The sequence below is a fragment of the Cryptomeria japonica genome, chromosome 7 (assembly GCF_030272615.1).
Source record: "Cryptomeria japonica chromosome 7, Sugi_1.0, whole genome shotgun sequence".
Classification (NCBI taxonomy): domain Eukaryota; kingdom Viridiplantae; phylum Streptophyta; class Pinopsida; order Cupressales; family Cupressaceae; genus Cryptomeria; species Cryptomeria japonica.
The window spans coordinates 525,542,836-525,557,445 of record NC_081411.1 but is presented as its reverse complement, the minus strand read 5'-3'; the positions used below and the strand labels follow the sequence as shown (position 1 = coordinate 525,557,445).

The 14,610-nt window shown below is 35.2% G+C and overlaps 1 protein-coding gene across 2 annotated transcripts in view; it reads left to right on the top strand.

Annotated features, from left to right (window-relative positions):
• The window catches only part of LOC131072407 (phosphatidylinositol N-acetylglucosaminyltransferase subunit P), a 153,200-nt gene that overhangs the window by 14,475 nt on the left and 124,115 nt on the right, over positions 1-14,610 (top strand). Inside the window, exon 2 of one of the 2 annotated variants that reach the window (XM_058008549.1) lies at positions 2,452-2,527. The exons of the other annotated variant lie outside the window; for it this stretch is intronic. The gene's annotated coding sequence lies outside the window, so the exon portion shown is untranslated. The remainder of the gene's footprint in view (positions 1-2,451; positions 2,528-14,610) is intronic. 2 annotated transcript variants of the gene reach the window in all.

Genomic DNA, 14,610 nt, shown 5'->3' with positions numbered 1-14,610 from the left:
TCTCAACAGTTAGCTTACCCCGTTCCAGGTGTATAATTTGTTTATAAAATTTCCAAAGAGGGTTTTATCAAATAATCACATGGATGATGCTTATATAGTAAAAAAACATTTATTTTGATATTACTGGTGCCATATTGGTGAAAATTTTGGTCAAAGATATTTTGAACAACTTGTGATATTTTCAAGAAAATGCTGGGAATCTTGCTGAGAAAAGATACATTCAAATATATTGCAATATTTTAAAGATTCCTGCTTCTATGGCCATAATCTTGCCAAATGCTATGTCAGTACGTTAGAGGGGCACAAGAAGTTCCAAATTTTTGCTGCTATGCATATCTGATTCCTTGCAAATGAATTTAGTACTTCGCAATAAAATAGAGTTGAACAATTACGATTTTAGTTAGTTACTAAATAATAGGGGTTTTTTGGGTTAGTATGTAAACTCTAATCCAAAAGCCTAAAAAATCTATGGTTTTAGGGTTAATATTAGGGCATACAAAGTAACAAAAAATCCTCAACCCTAAATATTAGGTGTATTTGCTAGCAAAAAACCATAACCCTAAACATTAAAAAAATCAGCATTTTATGTTACGATTAGGGTGTATTTATTAGCAAAAAATCCTAACTCTAATTCTAAATGTTGATTTTTTTTCAATATTTATGGTTAAGTTAGGGCAAAAAAAACTGTAACCCTAAATGCTGAAAAAGTTTAACTGTTTTTGGGGTATCCTAACTCTAATTCTAAATGTTGATTTTTTTTTCAATATTTATGGTTAGGTTAGGGCAAAAAAAAAACTGTAACCCTAAACGCTGAAAAAGTTTAACTGTTTTTGGTTACGGTTAGGGCATATTAGCTAGCAAGAAAAGCCCTAACTCCAACTCCTAGAAAAAATCCATGATTTGGGGTTTGTGTTGATGCTTCTTACTATGTTATTGGATTTGCTGGGAACACTTCTATACCAGTTCGGGTCTGGTCTTGGTTTGCCCAGTGTATGCTTGGGCACCTTCAATTCCTAGTGGGAATGTGGGGTGCTCGAGTGGTACCATAGTTGAAAAAATCGGACTAGATTCATTTGGCCCAAAATTATTAGAAGCTTGGGACTTAGCAAAAACTTGGGAAAAAATTGGCAATAACTCGGCAAATTTATCAAACTTTTGAAAACATATAATTTCTTGAAATATTCTTAAAAAACACACAAATACACTGAAATTAAATGGCACCAATAGCAATTTGATAATAGTACCATTGACAATGGCAAGTAGAGTGACTATAAGCATGGCTGGTGGCATCCATTTGTAGCTCTTATCCTATTAAAATATGAAAATTTCACCCATGGATGATGGCATAGACTTTTAGGAATTGAAAACTGAGGTTTGGTACCCATACACATGTTAATTCATAGCCCATTTATGGAACTAGATACAAACAATCATCTTTACTCTTATGAAATGCAACTCACATACCTATGGCACATTGAACCCCATAAAGAGAAAAAACGAACTTCACTCAAAGGAATACACAAAGTGCACAGGAATTGAACCATTGGATTGGAGAATTTATTATATACAAAATCATAAGAAAAAACTGAAATAATAAGAAGAAAAAAAAGCATATTTACAATTGTTTTTGTGGGTTTTTGAGAAGCATATACAACTGAAATAATAAAAAAAAATGTGAATTTGAGTGTGCAAATCAACTGAATAAACATAGAGTTTGATCAATCTCATTATAGGAGATGTAATAAGGGTTAAACTTCATATGTTGACAAATGAATGTCTTGCAGATTTTATAAGGAAATAACTAGAAAATGCATATATACAGCAAACATAAGAATTATATAAATCTTAACCTGCTGGTCAACTCCTTCTTGCAAGCCCACAACTTATTTGAATGAGGTTTACCTTCAATTTGTAGTCGTGCTTTAGAGTTGCACTGCTGTGACCGAGAAAGTCATTTCTAATGTGTCTCCTAAATTGTCCAAAAACCTTTCAAAACTTAACTTTACTTTTTAGATTTCCATCCGATGAGAATTTGGGTGATTTCAGGCAATTTTTGGACAGTTTTACTGAGAAATCATGGCGAGTTTTAGGGTTAACTTATTGCCGAGTTATTCAATGAGTAACTTACTGCCGTTTACGGTGCACGAGTACTCACGGATATGGCAAGTAATTGCTGATTTTTTCATCTATGAGTGGTATCTTGGGTGAACCCGCGATGTATTTGGGCGAACCCAAGGGGACCTGCGGCGATTGGTCCCCCAAAAGTGAAAAAAATTGTAAAAAGAATTTAAAAAAAGAGAAACCTAAAATCATTTGGTTGTCCTAAAGTGAGGCATAACACATTATTGAAGTTTATTCAACTCATTTGACAAACACAAAAGACCAAATTTGTATTTTTTTCCTCCAAGCTGCCATTGTTGGGTTTTGAAGGTCGGTTCATTTTTTTTGAAGGTGAGGGATGCACGAGAGTTAAAACTAACACCAATAGGGAAGAAATAGCTACACGAAGAAGATTTAAGCAATAAAGGTGAGTGAATCTTTCATTTTTTTTTCAAGTTTGAATTTTTTTTTTGCAGATTTTTAAAGTTTTTAAATATTTTAAGGTTAAGTTTTGATTTTTTTTTTTGAACTTTTATGCATAATAAAGGGTTATAATATTGATTTTTTATTTTTAGTTTTTAAAGTTGTAGGGTTGTTAATTGTAATGTTTTTTGTTTTAGGTTCATATAGATTGATTGATAGTTCTAGTTCAATTGTCCCAAATGTAAAGAGTTCATTTAAATTTGATGCATTGTCACCTTTTTGACTACATATGACAATGATTGGACAACTTCTTGGTGATGGGGGTTATTGTTGGCATTGTAGCCAATGTGGAAATAAGTATAAGAGCTCATATTCTCAAGTGAAAGCTCACTTTTGTGCCATTCCTTGCATGGGAAGAGTTTGTCTTAGGCCAAACTAAAAAAGGGTTGCCAAAGTATCAAATATTGGCTTATATTAAAGAACAAGAGGATGACGGCATGGTAAGTAATAGATCAAAGGAAAGAGCACATCCTCTTGCCAAGAAAAACTTGCACAAACCTCCTAGTGGCTTATCACAATTGGTTGGCCCACATCCTTTTTTGCTATTGCTACCATCTTTAGGAGAAGAGAATGTTTTATTTAAAAGAGGCTCATTGGAAAAGGCCTTCAAGAATGAAGCTAGGGAGGTTGTAGATTTGAGCATTGCTTGTTGCAGTTATGACAATGGACTTCTTTTCAACCTTGTTAGATCATCATATTGGTAGGATATGGTGACAACCTTTGCCAATGTACCTTCTGATTATGTTAGTCTTGGGTATGAAAAGGTGTGCACCACCTTATTGGGGGAGGAGAAAGATTTAGTAGAGGTATCATTGAGAGAAATCAAGGATGCATGGCTTGAAACAAGTGTGTCCATCATTTCTAATGGATGGAAAGATTGTAAAAGTAGACCATTGATCAATGTCATAGTCGTGGCCCTTAAAGGGATGCCCTTTTTTGAAGGCAGTGGATTGTGAGGCGTAAGTGAAGGATGCAAATTTCATTGTCAATATCCTCATAGTCCATTGAAATGGTGGGCCTTAAAAATCTTGTCCAATTCATAATGGACAACTTAAAAAATTGTATGGTAGTTGGTTCTATAGTAGAAGGTTCATAGGTTACATTTTTTGGATTCCATGTGCAATCCACTCACTCAATTTGATATTGCAAAGATTGACATAAAGATTAAGTGGATCAAACAATTCTACATAGAGGCCAAGGAGATTCAACTGTTTGTGACTACTCATCATTTATCACAAGGCATCTTAAGTTGCTTCTCCAAGTCAGATTTTTTGAAGGTAATTTAAATTTTATTTTTTAATTTAATTTTCAATTGATATGTGACATGTATTTTTTACACCTTGTTAGGTTGCTGAAACTCGATTTGCATCTCACACAATCGTCTTAATGTGACTTGTGAAGGTGTGAGATGCGTTGAGTGCTATTGTCATCAACAACTTTTGGAGTGTTGGAGGCAATCGAGTACAAAGAGTGCCCAAAAAGTCAAAGCATTGATCTTAGAGGATGCGTGGTGGGCTTGTGTGGAATATGTTTGGAGTTTCATTGAGCCCATAATCAACATGATTAGGAATCGTTGATATAGATTGCACATGTTTGGGTGAAACTTATGATGGCATGGACTCGGTTAAAAAAATAAGAACCATAATAGAAGCCAAGGAACATAACCCAATTGAAATATTTAAAAAAAATTTGTTCAAAAGATAATCATTGATCGATGGAACAAGATGACTACACCCTTACATCTCTTAGCATCGTTTTTTTCTCCAAAGTACTATAGCAAAGAGATACTTTCCTTGCCGAGGAGGGTGCCACTATATAGGATGAAGAGGTTGCTATTGGCTTCAAGACTACCTTTAGAAGAATATTTCCAGATGTAGATATCAAAAGTGTTTGAGTTTGGCTATGTCATATCTTCAAGGACTCATGATGTTTGCACTCTTTGAGACAAGTATAGGAACAATGCTCATGAAAGGTGCTACATACGTGGCCAAGGCTCTATTTACTTTTTTATTTTTTTATTTTCTTGTTTTTATTTGTTTCTTTTATGCTATATATAATAACATAATTTTATAATTTAGGTTTTGTATTTGTAAAACTAAAAACTGAATGTTGTATGCAAATTCAATAGGTTGCAGGGTCTTCGTTAGCTGAGCAAAAGTGGAGTACATACTCCATCCATTCTATTAAGTTAACTATTTGAGTGTAAAAAAAAGTTGAGGATTTGGCCTTTGTATGTTGCAATCTTTGTCTCTTGTCACATAAGACACTTGAATGCAATGAGGGTGCGACAAAAAATTGGGATCAAAGTCTTGAGTTTGTCGACTTAGATGCTACAATGGCAAAACTTGCTGAAGTCTCTATAGATGAGGTAGTTTTTACACATGACACATTAGTGGGAGTCGCACTCCAATTGATTGTGGTTCAAGTGAAATTCAACAAAATATTGAATTTGATGCTTTTGATGAAGAACAATATGAAGACTATTAAATATTGATGGTGATTTTCATTGTGTATTGACATTTTGCTATGATAAATCATTGAATTATGAATTCATTAGTATTTTTTATTTTTGCAAGAACTGAATGAGGTATTTAAATATTTTGTTTATATATATATATCCAAACTTGTATTTGTACCTGTTGTGACCTAATTCACACATCGCCCCATCGTAGATGGGGACCCCCTGTTTTTGCTTTTTAGGGTTTTGTCTTAGCTTTGCATTTTCATAAATCTTCATTTTGAGAGAGTTTAAGAGTTAGATTTTTGAGATCATCCCGAGTCGAATGGAGAAATTCTGCTTAGAATTGCATTTGAGTGTTGCCAAAGTGCTCAGAAGGTCCGAAGGAAGAGGATCGCAATTGCTTTGGGTCATTTCTGACAACTTGCTATTTTTAAAATTTTTTTCTTTTTTTTTTCTTTTTTTCTTTTTTGAAAGTGGCATATGGGTTTTGTTCCTCAAGTTATTTTATTACTACCCATTTCGATGGAATTTGAAAATCTTGTCTCTAGATATAAAAAGCAGGGCTTCAAAATTTTTGCTTTTTTATGAGATTAGGGTTTTGTTCTTTAGGTCATTTTAGAAATGCCAATGTCTTTAGATTCGAGAAATTTTGCCTCTTAGTATATAAAGCAAGGGTTTGAAATTTTTTGCTTTTTTCTGAAACTAGGGTTTTGATCCCCATACCAAATTATTACTGTCCATGTTTTCAGATTTTGAAAATTATGTCTTTAAGGGTAAAAAGCAAAATGCAAACCCCAATTAGGGTTTTGTTCTAGAAGATCAGCCATTTTATCAGTACCCATGTTCTCAGATTTCAAAAATGAGGTCTCCAAGTGCAAAAAGCAAAAAGGAAATCCAAATTAGGGTTTCTGTTCCAGATGAACCAGCATGGTATCGACATGGCATGAACATTGTTGATCAAGTATGGAGGAAGAATTTAGATATGGCACATTGAAAATTTCGCTTAAGTTGGTGAAGTAAAAATGGCAAATGCTTAGACAAGTTTGTCCAACTCAAAGATAGACAAATGGAATGATAGATGGTCAACCAAATTCGCCTAAGGATGTCAAGTTTTGAAGATGTTCATGCAGGATCAAAGTTCGCCTAAGGACAATGAGGTTGTCTAATGAATGGTAAACTCCTACCATTGGTCAACTAACTCATGGCGAGAGTTACTCAAACTCCTACTTGAGGTTGAGCTTATACATATACAAAAATGTCTGGAAATCTTTTAAGTTCGCCTTGGTATAATGGCTTCCAAGTTGGCATGGCAAAGGAAAGACGAACTCAAGCTAAGGCAACATGTCAAAGCATTGGCAAACTCCTACCATTAGTTAACTAACTCTTGGCATGAGTAAGTGAAACTCCTATGTGGGGTTAAGAGGGTAAAATCAAATTAAAATGGACCAAGGCATGAGCACATGGCAAGGCCTTTGTCAAGTCTGCCTTTCCTAGGGAAAGTTTGGCATGTCAAAGAGCCTTCAAAATCCGCCTTTGTCAGAAGACCTTCAAAGTCTGCCTTTACCAAGTTGGCATAAACACTCCAAAGTCCACCCTTCCTAGAGAAAATTTGACATGGCAAAGCCTACTCCAAGTCCGCCTTCCAAGTTGAAATGTATGCATCACACAAACTAGCCATGTTGGAATAAGGCAAAGTTGATAAGTTGGCAATAAACAAGTGACATGGCATTCACAAATTCGCCAATAAAGCTAAAAAAAAAGTTCGCCTAAGTCTTGGATAAGAAATATTATGACATGGCATCTAAACTTCTTCAAAGGAAGTGATTAAAACAATAAAACCAATAAAACTTTCCCAAACTCGCCTTCTAGAAGAAAGCAAAGGGATGAAAGAAGGAGAATAAAGCTTTCTAAAATCGCATATTGAAGAAGCCTCCAAGGTTCGCCTTCTAGAATAAAGCAATAAAGCTTTCTAGAAACCACCTAGGAAGCTATAAAACAAGTTGTTGCTTCAACAAAGATTTCATTATTTATCAAGCAGGGTTCGAATTGATCAAAGCAAGGAGAAGAAGGCAGATTGAAGAGAGCAATGTCAACAAACTGATCCAAAATTCGCATAGCAAAAGTATTTCAAGGGTTTGGAAGAAGTAATTAAGAAGTTCGACATAACCAAAATCCTCCAAATTTGCCATAGACATCAGATTGAAGGTTTGCTGAGCATAAAGATAAAACAATATAGCATTCTTATCTTATCTTATTTTGAATTCACCTTGGTCATCTCTAAGTCCGCCTTGAAGGAGAAAGATTACTCAAGTATGCTATAAAGAAATACACATGTTTTGACAGTCTTCTAAATGATCTTCCAATACAAACCTGTCCAAGGAAGTGTAAACTCCGCCCTACTGAGAAGAAAGCATTCAAGCATGCTCAAATAATTCAAAATCCACCTTGCAAGAGCATGGCATAGCATGATCCAAGTTCTCCTAGGGTTAGATAATAAAGCATGACACAAGATGAAGGAAACCTTGACAAAAGGACATGACAGAGAGCAAGACAAACTGCCTGATCATCACTGGAATTCACCATGAACAGAAAGCACAATGCCAAGAGAACTTCCACACACACAAGGCATATAACTGTTCAAACACTTTCCAAAATTCGCCAAGACATGAGGAGTGATGTCCAAACCCTGTTAAACCCCAATCTGCAGTTAATAAAGACAGCATAAAGTTTACAAAGACAGCGTGTTGAAAGTTCGTCTATAAAACTTGAAAGTTTCCCAAAGGATGGCTGTCCAAATATCCCTCCAAAGTCTGATCCAAGACACAAATTGACAAGACAAACAAGATTCAAGTTCACCTAAGGAAAAAGAAGTAAAACACAAATTGAAACTTGTCCAAGAGCATATGAACTCCGCCTTGCCAAGAGAAAGGCATTCAAGCATGATAAAACCTTTTAAGTTTGCTCAAGGAACAAAGCAAACATGTCCAATACCATCTCAAGATCGTCCAAGATGAATAAAGCAAAGCCTAGAACATAAATTGGCAATCCAAGACACAAGACAAAGTTGGAAAATAAATTGTCCAAACCCTTCAGGGATTAATTAAACAAGTTTAATCAAACAAGACATTCCAATTATCCAGGCATAAATGGAATATGTGAAGATGCCTAACAAGAGATGAAAATTGACCCATGGATCAAACATGAAGACAATCAATTTGACAAATCCACACATGAAATCAATCAAGCAAGTTTGACAAAAATATTTTAATTATTATTTTCAACACTTAGAAAATTTTCAAAATTCAAGAATTTTGGAAAATTCTAGAAGATTCTTTGGCTAAGATGAAGTTTTGAGAGAAAAATAAAACTTTCCATTTTGGAAAAATTTAAAACAAATAAAAAACACAAAAAAACAAAAAAACATTAAAATAAAATAAAATAAAATAATAAAAACAAAAAATAAAACTTCTAAATTTAAGAACCCTAAACTCTATATATTCTCAACTAATTCACTCTCACAATTCACTATTCAGGTTGAGAATTTAGAGAGCAACTGAGAAGAAGTTTTCTCTAAAGTTTGTAAATTTTTGATTTTCAAGAGAAATTTTCAAGAAGTGAAAATCTTCTAAGTGTTAGAGGTCAAGAAATTAGAGGTAAAATTCAGTCATAAAGAGAATTCAAAAACTCAATCTGACTGAATTTCCTTCACTTTCTGTCTTATTTTCCTCATTTTTTTTTAATTTCTTGACCAAACCCGTCCCTTTCAATCTGCTTTTTCAGAGAGACTTAACCATTTATCAGGTTGAAAGTGAAATTTTTAGGAAAAGGGTTTGAAAATTAGAAAATAATGTTAAGTTTTCATGTGTTTTGTAGGGAACATCATTCAGGAAGCATCAATGAAGTTTGCAAGTAAAGGGAGGCAGGTGGAATCCAAGATCAAGTCTAAATGGAAGAATGTCATAGATACTGACCTTGGACATGTTGACCTTGAAGAGTTCAAGAAGAGAATGTATGGTCTTGATGGACACCTACCAACACCCATAGCTTGCCGGATGACGAGGAATGGCATTGTCCAGGCAGTAGGATTTCCTCTGGCCAAGCAATGTGCTAGACACTACAATGCATAGTCAAGAGAAATCGTTGCACTTGATTGAAGGGTTTTAGCCAACCTTTTAGAGTTATCCATCCAGGAAACATTCAAAATTCCAAAATATAATAAGACAACCTACAAGACAAAAGAAGATACTAAAAGGATTTACGATGCTCAGTCTGAGCTCTATGCAGCCAATGTAAACAAATCTTGGTTGGAAAAGAAGAGACCCCAGGGAAAAGTGCCTAAGGTCCTGCTGCGCCCGTACTTCAAGGAAGAATATGGTGACATTATCCAGCTGTTGAATAGGCTAATGGGCAGCCCTAAGGGTGTACCATTCGAAACATGGATGTATTACTTCATGGATGAGATCACATCGGGAGTTAGGATGTTTAATTGGTCTCGCATAATCAGCAATAACCTTCATGAGTAGCTGATAAATTTGGAGAAGACAAAATCATTCTACTTGAGTTCTTACATAGTCTATTTGCTAGCTGCAACTTATAGATATTCTGGATTAATTTGTAGAGGCATTGTTGGCAATGGAGAGAATGAATTCCGATCCTATGATTGCTACCCGCAGCTGCAACTTAAGGAGAAGAGCTATCGAGCACATTATGCTTTCCTGATGTACATTACAAGGACGTTGCAAGGAGGAACTCACCAAAGGTTGACTCCTGAAGCTAAAAGTTTGATAAGCAAATATGGATCCTGGTTTATCCAGTTTCCAAAATTTACATACATAAGGATCCAAGGCTTTGAAGGTCGTCCTTACAAACTTCCAATTTACCCAACCCAACCAATCGGATGGTTCTCCTTGAAGTTCTCAAGCAACTTGATACATATCAGAATTTCAAAAGAATAAGGCAGAAGGCAACAATCACGTTTCCATTCTTGATTGGAAATATGGAAGAATATTGTCCGACAGCGCAGGTAGCTGAGAGTGGCAGGCTAGAGATGCAGTTGTACCCTTTCATGTTCTATAGACCTAGAGAAAATTATGATCCTCATAACAATATTAGATCAGCAAATGAAGGAAGATTCAGACATAGGGTAGACATAGAAGATTTTTGGGCTAACGCTGCAGATGAATTTGATGTCAAGAAAAAGGTTGTTTTCTAGACTGCCAGTAAATTTCACTAGAATGACTGAACCTTTTCTTGTACCAAATTAGTTGGAAGATAATGAAGAACATACTCAACTCGGCTTTGACGAGCATGCACCCCTTCCTCCTATCAAGTGGTCAGAGCCAGAGCATGCAGATTTAACCACTTTGATGTGGCCTGTTATGCAGTATACCAGGTGGTCGGTTGATCAACAGTGTCATAGGCTAAAGTGGAAGAATATAACTTTGACATATACCCTGATGGGAGTAGCAGAGGGATATTCCTCAAATGAAGAAGAAACTCAAAGTGTTAGTGCTAAAAGAAAAGGGAAAGCAGTTGTAAATGAGGAGCCTGCTCAGAAGAAGCAAAGGTTGGAACCATCTCGTTCTGCCACATCTAAGAATGAAAGATATATATTAACTGTTGATGAGTTATTGGCAAAGATAGACATTCTTTCTTCAATTCATGAGGAGAATGCAAAATCAGTCCACCAAGAAGATGAACAATTGTTGTCTCCTACTGGCACAAAGATTCTAGAATCAGAAAATGAAATGGATGTTGAAGAGGGAGAGTTTCAGGAAGGAATGATTTCCGCTCTTTGAGATATTGGATTTGAAGAAAGCAATCAGGTAATGGAAGAAATTGAGTAACCCACTGTTCCTGATTGGCTGAAGGAGAGGTTGAAAATAAACACACTAGTAATAGAGGATTCAGAAGAGGATGATATGGCAGATTTCTTGGCTAGACTAGAAAAGGTTGCAGTAAAAAAACCTGCCAAGAGATTTTCCACCATTCAGAGAGATGAGGCAGGCAATTGTACTGTGCAGATAGCTGTGCCAAAGGTAAACAAAGCAAAGGGAGACATTGCTCCTCAGGAGTATGAGATCACCACTTTTGACTTAGGCCCAAGCACAAAGACCCAAGTAAAAAAGGACTTAGACAATTCAGTTGCTTCCTTGAAGGCAAAGCTGGATGAAGAGACACAAAATAAGAATGAGCATAAGAGAGAAGTTGAGCGCTTAATAGAATATATTCGGCATTTGACTACTAGGTCACTTGTGTAAATGTTATTCAATTTTCAATTTAAAATGCAAGTTATATTCAAGGTTATCTTTTCTTTAAAATATGTATTATTTCTTAATACAATGAATCTGATTATTGTCTGGTATGTTGCAGATGGAGAAAGAACATTTATCAATTTCGATGATCTTCCTTCATTTCACCGATTGATATATATATGCAAACATAGGCGATCAAGCAATACCTTGACCGGTCATGTCTACATTACCGATCAAGATATTACTTGATCGTGCCTCTTCAAACTGATAATCGGTGTGTATTCATTTAATCATTGAACCCGATACTTAATCGGTGGGTAATTATTTACCGTCAAACCCGATACCAATCGGTGTGTGAGCATTTGACATTAAGACCGATACCAATCGGTGTGTTTAGCATGAACAATACGCACGATACCAATCGGTGTGTTAGACCCGATACCAATCGGTGTCCTGTGCACTATGTTTAGTAACTGATGTTAATCGGTGTTAGTGAAGAACCCGATTGTTAATGCAAGATTATATTTATGAATCGAAGGATACGATTATAATTAGATCGTGTATCATGTTCATAATATATAATAGCTGAATCATGATCATAATCTAATGTGTATATATAAGATAATTGGAGTCGTATCATAGTCTATCGATGAGATAGATGATTGAATGAGAGACTTCATTTATCTCTCATTCAATCATTTATCTTACCGAGGCTATCATGTATTAACAACTTGATCAAGGCAATCCAGAAGCTCTCCCACTTTTGGATTCACAGCAGGTAGTCAAAAGTTTTGTGAGGAAGATGCGGTAACAGCCAAAGAAACTAGAGATTGGATAGAAAGTATAAGAGAAGAAGCAGCCAAGTTTATGGAAGGAATATCATCAGCATATGAACAAACTTCTTTACTTTGTAGGATCGCGAATATGGCAGAAGTATCTATTGACTTTCAGGATATCCAAGATAGAACCATCCCATGCCTTAGAGAGCTGAAAGGAGTCTCGCCTCAGGAGTTGGTTGATCAAAAAATAATTGAAGCAGGGGCTGCCTATGACTTCAATGGTTGGTACTAGACGTTGGTTGCACAAAATGAGGTCTTGGAAAAGGTGAAAATTGACGCTGATAGAATAGAAGGACAGATAAGGGCAATTCAGGACAAAATTTTCCTTATAGTTGCAGAGGTGCTTGGAAAGGAGACTATTCGGGAAAGTGATATGCAGTTGGAGAATTTGAGGGTCAAAGTCCAAGACATCTTCTTTACCATCACAGGACCAGCTTTGAAAAGCAATTTGGCTAAGGCGTCGAACCTCCTGTCCATCAGAGATGCCTTTCACAAACATGAATTAGACTAGGAGATCACCTTTTCTCTGTGTCACGATGGAGAATCCTCTAGCATGAAATAATGTGCCCTGATAGTAAGAAATACCCTAGCAAAAATTATACAATGGGGTGTGCAAATTCATTTTACGTTCCTCTTGGTAGGATAGGCACCTTTGATTTTTATTCTTTTTGTATGACTTGCCTTATATAATATTTCACACGATGACCTACATGTAAGGTACACTTGTTTTGGTTTTTGAACACATAAGTAAATTCTTGAAGTTAAATAAAGTGTTTTTTTTAAGTCTTTTTGGAAACCTCTAGGTTAGTTTGGGTGCTTCTAATCCTTTCTATAACTGTCCGCATCATTCCCATTTTATATAAATCTATTTTAGTACTTTAGGAACTCACTCATTGAGTGAAGTTTATCCATTCTTACTTAGATCTTATTCTTCTTATTGAGTTATTGGCTTTATTCAATACTTAAAATGACTATTATTATAAGGTTTTCATATCATAAAATTATTTTGTAATGTCCCCTACTAAATCGAGGCCTGTTATAACATTAATTAATTTATTTCAATATACTTATGACTTAAACTAAATTGATTAGGAGTTTTTAGCTCTTTCCTTAACATAAATCAAATCTGTGATATTCCATTATTCATGAATAAATTGTCAATCCACCATACTAGGAAATTAATTCTATTATTAGATAATCAATTGTATCATCCATAATTCTGAATGCAAAGTTCAATCCTTGTTACCACTCCAGTTTTAAGGAAGGAGGAGATGACTATGTTGTCAAGCGCTTAGATACCAAACTCAATAGGCTCCCTCAAAGTTTACGGATTGAAGCCCTTACCCTATCTTGGGACTATGCCCTCAAGGTTTACGGGATCCTGATCCCTACCCTATCTTGGGAATCATCCTATTGGCTGGATTTAGACTGCCCCTCTTGGAAACAACTCAATCCCATCTTCTTAAATACTGACAATTATAACATGATTCAGACTATAAGTATACTAACTTCTCATGTATTATGAATATACATGAAATTAAGTATGACTGTCATACATATTGCAGTCCATATTATTATTACTACTAAAGTCTGCATAACAAAATTATCAGGCTTCATATATTAAAGCATACATATTCAGCACATCCTCATGCATACCACCAAGAACAAAGACGCTATTGCTTGTAACTTAATAACAGTTCTGATCTGATCCAATCCATGGTGATGTTGCTGGATGCTTTAATTCCTTTCCTTTATATCTCTCAATGTGAGGGAGAGGTCACACATCTTCATCATGCATGCCCTTTGGCAAGAGACACACCCTTTCACCATTAGCACCTTTTGAAAGAGTGCAACTCTTCATTATTTCGCCCTTTGAAGGGGACATAACCTTTCATAATCAGATCTGCACTTCTTATTTAAATCAGATGTGCACTTCTGATTTCCAAATTATTCCCCTATCAAATGAGGTTCTCTTCTCCCTTTTATATCTCATTGTTGAGGGAGTCACAACTTTTCCTTCCATGTCTTTTGACCATTCTTAACTTAATTAAATTTTAATTTAATTATATCCTTTTATATTTAATTTAATTTTTAATATTTAAATTTAATTATTATTACCTATTATTATATTCTATTTCAAAGTGGGGACATTACATATTTGACTTTCCCCCGTTGTATTTTGACGTGTTAGTTCAAAATTAAAATAGCATATGTTCCCCCTATATACTAATTCGATAACATTGATTGCAATTGTTGGGGCTAAAAGAACAACAATATTTTGGAATGTGATAATTTTCTTGCTTGATAACCTTCTTGCTTCTACTTCTGTTCTGAACATTTTGTTTCTTTGTTTTCTCTCTTTTTTCATATTGATTGCATAGAAATGAACCAAAACAATGTACAATTAGGAAATATATGCATTGCTTTGTGGAATTATTCGGTATTGCAAATCCCTTGTTTTTAGTATATTCAC